This window comes from Henckelia pumila, chromosome 3 (genome assembly GCF_033568475.1).
Source record: "Henckelia pumila isolate YLH828 chromosome 3, ASM3356847v2, whole genome shotgun sequence".
Lineage (NCBI taxonomy): Eukaryota > Viridiplantae > Streptophyta > Magnoliopsida > Lamiales > Gesneriaceae > Henckelia > Henckelia pumila.
The window spans coordinates 58,463,656-58,473,732 of NC_133122.1; positions in this window are offsets into that span (position 1 = coordinate 58,463,656).

Below are 10,077 nucleotides of genomic sequence, written 5' to 3' on the forward strand. Positions count from 1 at the left end.
ATGTTCGTAAATATATATTTAATTCATGCATGCATTTTTATTAGATATATAAGTATTATTTTTAAGAAAATAAATTAAATATATATTTACGGACAAATTTTCATGAAATAAAGAAATATTGAAAATTTTAAGTTCATGCATCATTAAGAATTTTCATGATAAGTTTAAGAGCATGTTATGAAAAATATTTTTATGGAAGTTGAAGTGAAGGTGGAAAGTGATGATACCTGGGTGACCTTCCTAATGATGTGTAAGTATGATGAGCTTATGGATCCAGCTGAGAGGGCTGGTGAAGTAGCAGCACAGAGGTGGAAATCCCACCGCCGCGTACGTTGGTTTATAGATTGATCAATCGCTCAGTATGATGCCACCGACATGGATACGACCTGTTGAGAACTAAGAAAATTTGATAAGTTAATTTATGATATTTATGATGATACATGTTATAGCATGATGATTAAATAGTATGATTTTATTTCATGTTTATATTCATAATATTTTAAGAGCATGCACGTATAATTAATATTCACGTATTTTATATGATGTGTGCTTGTGTGTGGTTTCATTTTGTTATATAAGGATAGAACGTGCTGAGCCTCTAGGCTCACTAGATTTAAATGGTGCAGGTGAGCAGAATAATAATGAAGTTAATGTGTTCCCGACTGGCGGCGAGGGCGTATGAGTATCCAGGCGGCTAGTACCCGTGACCATCGCTCAATTATGAATTTTATGTTGAAACTAGAACATTTATTTCCGCATATGTTTTACTATTAGATTTTTAGTATTTATTTTATAAGTTTGCATGGATTTTTGTCAAGGAAATATTATTTAGGAATTTTATTATGACAATCTTATGGATTATTATTTAGTAATTAATGTTAGGTATTTATTTGCATGCATGTACTTCCGTTATTATTTATGTTTAATGTGTATTTATATTAAATTAAGTAAAGTTATTTTTAAGTTATATATATGTATGGGCATATATATATATATATATATATATATATATTTATATTCATTATTTTATTATCAGAGAGTTTTAAAAAAAAAAAAAATGCTACATGGAGCTCAGAAGCCGCACTGCCAGTCTGTAAGTTTTAAGTGTTTTAAATTATGATTTATGCATGGACGTAAAGAAATATGTGGTGGTACAGAATGCCTCCGAGACCAGTGAACAGACGTGGGGGACCTCCACCTCCACCTCCACAGAATCCTCTTTCAGCATTGGAGCAGGCCAATGCGAATATGATGGCTGGGATTATCCGAGGCTTTCACACGATGAGGATGTGGCTGAGCGGTTCCAGAAGAAGGGACCCAAGGAGTTTACAGGCACCACTGATCCGCTCATTGCCGAGGGATGGATCCGATCACTAGAGTCTATCTTTGACTACATGGGGATTACAGATGTGGACAGAGTCAAGTGTGCAATTTATATGATGAGAGGGGATGCAGCCTCGTGGTGGGAAGGCGCTGTTAGGGGCGTAAACCTACCTACTTTGACTTGGATAGAGTTCAGACGTATATTCTTTGCCAAGTATTTCACTGAGGATGTGCGCAGCCGCATGATCCGGGAGTTCATGAGTCTCCGTCAGGGGGACAAGTCTGTGGTGGAGTACATTACACAGTTCGAGAGGGGGTGTCGCTTCGTACCCCTTATTGCTGACAGTGCACCGGAGAAATTGAGACAGTTTGTTGATGGGCTTAGGGCGGACATCAAGCATGATGTACGCATGTTGGACGTCACCACTTATGAGGCAGCGGTGAGTAGGGCACTACGATCCGAGGAGGGTAGGAAGGATATCTTGAGGGAGCAACAGAGGAAGAGGCAGCTACAAACATCGTACCATGAGTCGTATCCACAGCAGGATGCAAAGAAGCAGTCTACTGGGCCGTCGAAAGGCCCAAATCCACTGAGACAGCAAGGAGCTATCGTCCCTCGTGCAGAAGCACTACCTCTCTGCCAGAAATGCCAGAAGCCCCATCCAGGACCGTGTATGAAGGGATCAGGCATGTGCTACCATTGCAAGGAACCGGGACACATTATGCTGCATTGTCCCAAGAAGAATGCTGCTGGACGAGTCTTTGTGATGCAGGCAGAGGAAGCAGCACCAGATACTTTGCGCATCACGGGTAATGTTATTTAAATGCATTAAATTTGTCGTATTTGGATTGCTCGATTCGGAACTACACGAGGAAACTTGTTCTTGCTTAGAGTTCGTTTCAATTTCGAGGACGAAATTCCATTTAAGGGGGAGAGAATTGTAACGCCCAGAAATTCGGCACGTAAATCCGCATGCATAACTAGGGGATTTAATAATTTTAAAATAATGTGAAAATGTGTTAAATTAATTTTATATGTTATTATGTGAATTATATGATTTATTAGCATGTTTTAAATGTTTGTTCGGCATTTAAATAGGTATGATGTGATTTATGAATTTATTTGAGAAAGTTTACTTTTTGATCGCGTAGGCGGGACCGTGGACGGACGAGATGCCAAAATATTTAGCCAAAAATATTTTATGAGTTTTTTTAGCCTTAAAATATTATTTTAAAGTATTGTGTCAAGAGAATTTTAGTATTTAATTATATATTAATTTAAGAATTTGTTTTTGGCCAAAATAAGTCATTTTATTGACTTTTATTAATATTTAAAAATTCCCAAAATTATTATTTCGGGATTTAAGTTAAAAATCAGATTTAATTATCTGGTATTTAAGAGTTTTAACTTTATTTTATTGTATTCAATAATATCTTAATATCTTAACCATGTTTTATTAAAGATTTAACCTAATCCTACCCCTTTAAAAAAATAAAACCTACGGTAATTCACCTAGCCGCCTCCTCCACCTCTTCTCTTCCCCATCCCCACGCTCCTCATCAGATTTCTAGACCACCATAACCAACCTTTGGAGTTTTATCAAGTTTTGTTCGTCGTTCGTCGTCCGGTAACCGAATACGCGTCGGTATCAACACTTTGATCAAATATTCATCAAGGCACGTTTGATTTCCATTCTTTAACACCATTTAAATCATATTACAAATATTTTATGCTTACAAGATCTGTTATTGCATGTGTTTTGATCTAGAAAATAAAATATTAAAGTTCATGCATGTTCCTCACGTTTTTGCACTTCATGGCTCGGTTTTGCACTATTTCTGGACATGTCTTGGGTTCGAACTGCTGGCTGCTCATTCAGGGGTCTAAGGGGGTTCCTAAGGGTCGGTTTTGGCTAGGTGGTTCACGGCTGGAAGGGCTGGAACCAAGGGAAAAGGGGCTGGGACAGCAGCTAGGCGTGCAGAATTTTCTGTCGGGTTTAGGGCCTTTGGCCGAGCCATGCATGGGCTTGGCTCGAGTCAGGCCTGGTCAGGGGGATACACTTGGACCCTGGGGTGGTCCAGGTGTCGGACCTCCGGCCGTTGGTGGCCGGAGCTGGTCGGAACATGCAATGTATCATGGGCTGTCCAGAAAAGGAGCCTGCGCAGCTTGCATGGAGTTTAGGGGCCTTGGCCGAGCCATGTAAGGCTTGGCTCGAGCCAGGCCCTAGGCTGGGGTTGCACCTGGATCCTGGGGTGGTCCAGGCGCCGGAGCTCCGGCCAGGGGTGGCCGGAGTTGGGCTGTAGCAAAGGGGATAAGGGTCATGGCCGTGAGGTATGGTGAAGGGGAAAGGTACTGTTTTCCTTCCTTGGGTTTCATGGGCCGGGCTCGTTTTGGGTTCGGGTCGGGTCTAAATTGATGGGTCAAATAATTTTAGTCCGGGTCTAGATTTTTATTATTTGGGCTCGGGTGTTTTTATTTTAATTAAATGAGAGATTAATTAACAATTAATGGGTTTGGTCTTGATTAATTAATTAATTGGACTAGTTTAATGGGATTAAATAAATTATGTAAGTGAGCCCTCTAATTTGTCATGGGCCGTGTGATCCATGAGAATTATTGGGCCAAGTGTAGTCGGGTTTAATAATTTTATCGGTCTAGTTTATAATTAATGGTTAAATAATACTTTTATTAATTAAATGTTAAGTTAATTAGTTAATGGGCTTAAAGTATATTTTAAGTGAGCCCATTAGTTTCTCTTGGGCTTGAGGGCCCAAGAAGCTTAATGGGCCAGGTCAGGTTGGGCTTTTGGGTTTTTGGGCCAGTCTAAGAATTTTGGAGTTTAAGTCTAGCGGTCAGCAGCTCGAACAAGTCCTTGGAAAAATAAATGTTCGTAAATATATATTTAATTCATGCATGCATTTTTATTAGATATATAAGTATTATTTTTAAGAAAATAAATTAAATATATATTTACGGACAAATTTTCATGAAATAAAGAAATATTGAAAGGTGACCTTCCTAATGATGTGTAAGTATGATGAGCTTATGGATCCAGCTGAGAGGGCTGGTGAAGTAGCAGCACAGAGGTGGAAATCCCACCGCCGCGTACGTTGGTTTATAGATTGATCAATCGCTCAGTATGATGCCACCGACATGGATACGACCTGTTGAGAACTAAGAAAATTTGATAAGTTAATTTATGATATTTATGATGATACATGTTATAGCATGATGATTAAATAGTATGATTTTATTTCATGTTTATATTCATAATATTTTAAGAGCATGCACGTATAATTAATATTCACGTATTTTATATGATGTGTGCTTGTGTGTGGTTTCATTTTGTTATATATAATGTGTTCCCGACTGGCGGCGAGGGCGTATGAGTATCCAGGCGGCTAGTACCCGTGACCATCGCTCAATTATGAATTTTATGTTGAAACTAGAACATTTATTTCCGCATATGTTTTACTATTAGATTTTTAGTATTTATTTTATAAGTTTGCATGGATTTTTGTCAAGGAAATATTATTTAGGAATTTTATTATGACAATCTTATGGATTATTATTTAGTAATTAATGTTAGGTATTTATTTGCATGCATGTACTTCCGTTATTATTTATGTTTAATGTGTAAATTTATATTAAATTAAGTAAAGTTATTTTTAAGTATTATATATATATGTATGGGCATATATATATATATATATATTTATATTCATTATTTTATTATCAGAGAGTTTTAAAAAAAAAAAAAAAAAATTTTTTTTAGAAGTTCTAGGATGTTTCAATATCAAACTCAACCTAAGAAGACCACCAGTCTAATGGCTTCAAATGTGCGCAGATATCATGTTAAAGGCCCGTCATCTCATCTAGTGTGTCAAAACTCAACTCAATCCGTCAATCCGACACGAATCAACCCGAAAAATATCGGATTAAGGTTTGAAGTTTTGGGTTTGGGTCGAATCAGATTGACCCGAAACTAACCCAAAAAAATTAATCGGGTCCGCGTAGGACCCGAAACTTTTTATTATTATTTTTTTTATATATAAAATTTTAAAAAAAATTGCTACTTTTTATACATATATGTTTGAAAAAAAATTTATTGTATTTTGATATATAGATTTTCGTCATTTAAATTTTAACGTTTATTTTGCATAATTTTTATTTTTTAAAATAATTTTTTTATTTTTTGTAATAAGTATATTTAAATTTTCTACAAATAACTTTCATAGCCAAACCTTCTAAACCGAACCGATTAAAAATTAGTTATTTCAATTTTTGACCGAAATCACCGATTTTTTATTTAGAAAAAAAAATTCTAAAAAGTATTTTCACAATAAAGCACGTGATTCATAGGAAAGAAAAAAAAAACAATCTCATTTCTTTAAAAATAAAATGGGCTGGTTAAAAATATATGATTACTTTGGGGAGTATTTAAAAAAAAAGGATGTTGACTTCTTTTTTTTTAAAAAAAAGGAGTTGACTCAGGTAAATTAAAATTAAACCTAATAAGTTAATTAGTTAAACTAATTAACAATCCTAACAGTTTTATTCGATTCTTTCTCGCAATTTGCCCTATTTTATTTTCCCGCAAGAAAAACTTGGGGTTGTCATCTTCTTCATTTTTCTCTTCACGTGGCTGCTCCGATCTTTGAGCTGTGAAGAAGACCTAATCTATTTCAAACATTGTCTATTTCCCATTCATCTGTATTTGAAGAAACTTATCTCAGTACAAGCGCAAGTTTTCTCCATTGTTGTTGAATGTAAGCATTAATACGATTTAAGTCTTTTTTTTTTCATTTAGCAAGTGTGGATTAAAAAATGATGTGTTGGAATAAGCTGAGTTTGATTTTATTGGTGATCTCGGAGAATTTTTTGGTCGACCCAAAGAGTTCTGGGACTGAGACTGAGAACTTTCTTTTGGTCGACCATAAACTCTATTGATAGACCATGGGTAGACCATGCTAGACCATGGAGAATTTTTGTTATTTTTGGTAATTAAAATAGTCTTATTCTCATTATTTTTGTGAATTTTGTAGGTTATGCCTACGGTTATTGTTGTTCATTTCGATGGTCGATGGGAAGCGAGTGAAGATAACATATATAAATGGAATCCAGGGCCCAATTCAAAGTTTGCTGCTATTCCAGTAGATGGTGATTTTTTTTTTCTTGAAAATTTAAATCGTGAACTATATAGAACTGGGAAAATAGAAGAGTCTGCCAACCTGAGGTTGAGTTACCTTCTAGAGTTGACGTGCAACATTCAACCGATCTATATCGATAATGACCAAGATTTGAAAGCATATCTGTATTTTGGTTGTCCCAAAACGAGGCCAGTGCTCAAAGTTGAAATTGAACATGTTGGTTTTTTGGATGTTTCTGATAACGTGCATGAAGTTGATATTGATGAAGGCAATACTGATTATAACGATCAAACCTCTTATGATGATTATTTTGATTTGAATATTGTTTCTTTGGATCGTAATAATATCAGTGAGGCTTTTGATGAGGCAGATGTGGTTGCAAATAGTGAGGCAGTTGTGGTTGCAAATGTGGATATTGATAGCGAGACAATTGTGATTGCAAGTAATGAAGCAGTTGTGATTGCAAGAAATGAAGCAGATGTGGTTGAAAATGTGGATATTGATAGTGAGGTAATTGTGATTGCAAATAATGAGACAATTGTGATTGCAAGAAATGAGGAAGATGTGGTTGCAAATGTGGATATTGTTAACGACACATTTTCATTCACAGATGGTTCAAACTTATTTGTTGGTCAAGAATTTCCAAACAGAGATGCAGTGAAAAAGGTGTTAAGAAGGATCGGTTTGGAAGCATGTTTTGAATTTGAGACAGTAAAAAGTAGTCATATAGTGTATGCTGTAAAATGTATAGTTGTTGATTGTAAGTGGAGAATCTGGACCTCAAAGATTAAAGATTCACATGCATTCTCCATTCGAACATATTGCAATACACACACTTGTGATTTGACAGGGAGAAGTAAGAGAATACGCGGAGCTAGTTTGGCTGTTGTTCGTGATATGTTGGTGAATACTTTCCAAGGTAATCCAGTGTCAATAGCCCCGAAAGCAGTCATGGCGATGATACGCAATAATATGAATGCTGATATATCATATTACAAGGCTTGGAGAGGGAAAGAACTAGCAGACAATATTTTGAAAGGTGATCCTACCAAAAGTTTTACTTTACTGCCTTGTTATTTACACATGTTTGAGAAGATGAATCGAGGAAGTATAACAGACATATGTGTTGACGAGAAAAATCGATTCAAGTATATGTTTCTTGCTTTTGGTGCATGTGTCAAGGGATATCGAAGCATGCGAAAAGTTGTATCAATTGATGGCACATGGTTGAAGGGAAAATACAATGGTGTTTTACTTGTGGCATCCGCACAGGATGGAAATTATCACCAATATCCTGTGGCGTGGGGAATCGTCGATGTTGAGTCTACGTTTTCGTGGAGTTGGTTTTTGACGAAGTTGTTAGAAGTAGTACCAGACGAGGATGAACTGGTGATAATTTCAGACAGACATCAGGGAATAATTAATGCGATTTCTAGTGTCTATAGAAATGCACATCATGGCCATTGTACGTGGCATTTATCCCAGAACTTGAAAATCAGGTGCAAAAAGAAGGGTGCAACGGAACTGTTTCTGCAAATTGCAAAAATTTATAAGCAAAACGAGTTTGATATTGCATACAGTGATTTTAGGAAGAGATATCCTGAGGCCGCACAGTTTTTGGACGAGAGAGATACACTTGATCGATGGACTCGAGCATATTGCCCAAATACCCGTTACAATATTATGACGACAAACGGGGTTGAATCGATCAATGCTCGACTACTTGAAGAGAGGAAGCTTCCTATTATTTCACTTTTAGATTCTTTGCAGAGACTGGCATCATCTTGGTTTGTCCGCTATCGCAACGCATCAGTTGCAGCTAACACTAATCTGACCCCAACCATAGAGGGAATTCTTCGAAGCCGTTTCACTGATGCCCAGGGAATGCAAGTTTTTGAATTGGGCCGTCTTGAGTTTGATGTTCGGAGTGGTCGACATTCGGCCATTGTGGACCTGAAATCTAAAAGATGCACTTGCCGAGTTTTTGATATTGATAGAGTCCCATGTGCTCATGCCATTGCAGCCAGTTGGTTAGCGAAGATTGACTTATATCAATTGTGTTCAGAGTATTATTCTACGATGACATGGTGCATGGCTTACTCAGAGACTGTCTATCCCGTTCCCGAAGAAAGTGAATGGCCACGTAACATTAATCCCGTTCGATTGTTAAAACATGTATTATTATATAATATACTCGTGAAATAATTTGATTTTTGTGTTAAAATATGCATCATTATGTCTCGATTGTCTTGGTCCAGCAAGACAAATCTCCATGGTCTGTACCAAAAATGCCAATGGTCTGCCATGGTCTGCCATGGTCTACCATGGTCTGTATCAAAAAATGTCAATGGTCTAACATGGTCTGTCATGGTCTTCCAAAAAATTATCTATGGTCTACCATGGTCTATCTAATCTCCATGGTCTGTACTAAAAAATGTCAATGGCCTAACATGGTCTGTCATGGTCTACCAAAAAATTATCTATGGTCTACCGTGGTCTACCTAATCTCCATGGTCTGTACCAAAAATGCCAATGGTCTGCCATGGTCTACCATGGTCTGTATCAAAAAATGTCAGTGGTCTAACATGGTCTGTCATGGTCTACCAAAAAATTATCTATGGTCTACCATGGTCTGTATCAAAAAATGTCAATGGTCTAACATGATCTGTCATTGTCTACCAAAAAATCAGTTGATTTCTATATCAAAATATGTATAATTATCTAACATAATCGTGAAATTAATGGATTCATATATTAAAATATGTATAATAATATAACATAATCATTAAATCAGTTGATTTCTATATCAAAATATATATAATTATCTAACATAATCGTGAAATTAATTGATTCATATATTAAAATATGTATAATAACATAACATAATCATTAAATCAGTTGATTTCTATATCAAAATATGTATAATTATCTAACATAATCGTGAAATTAATGGATTCATATATTAAAATATGTATAATAACATAACATAATCATTAAATCAATTGATTTCTATATCAAAATATGTATAATTATCTAACATAATCGTGAAATTAATGGATTCATATATTAAAATATGTATAATAACATAGCATAATCATTAAATCAGTTGATTTCTATTTCAAAATATGTATAATTATCTAACATAATCATGAAATTAATTGATTCATATATTAAAATATGTATAATAACATAACATAATCATTAAATCAGTTGATTTCTATATCAAAATATGTATAATTATCTAACATAATCATGAAATTAATGGATTCATATATTAAAATATGTATAATAACATAACATAATCATTAAATCAGTTGATTTCTATTTCAAAATATGTATAATAACATAACATAATCATTAAATCAGTTGATTTCTATTTCAAAATATGTATAATTATCTAACATAATCGTGAAATTAATTGATTCATATATTAAAATATGTATAATAACATAACATAATCATTAAATCAGTTGATTTCTATATCAAAATATGTATAATTATCTAACATAATCGTGAAATTAATGGATTCATATATTAAAATATGTATAATAACATAACATAATCATTAAATCAGTTGATTTCTATTTCAAAATATGTATAATT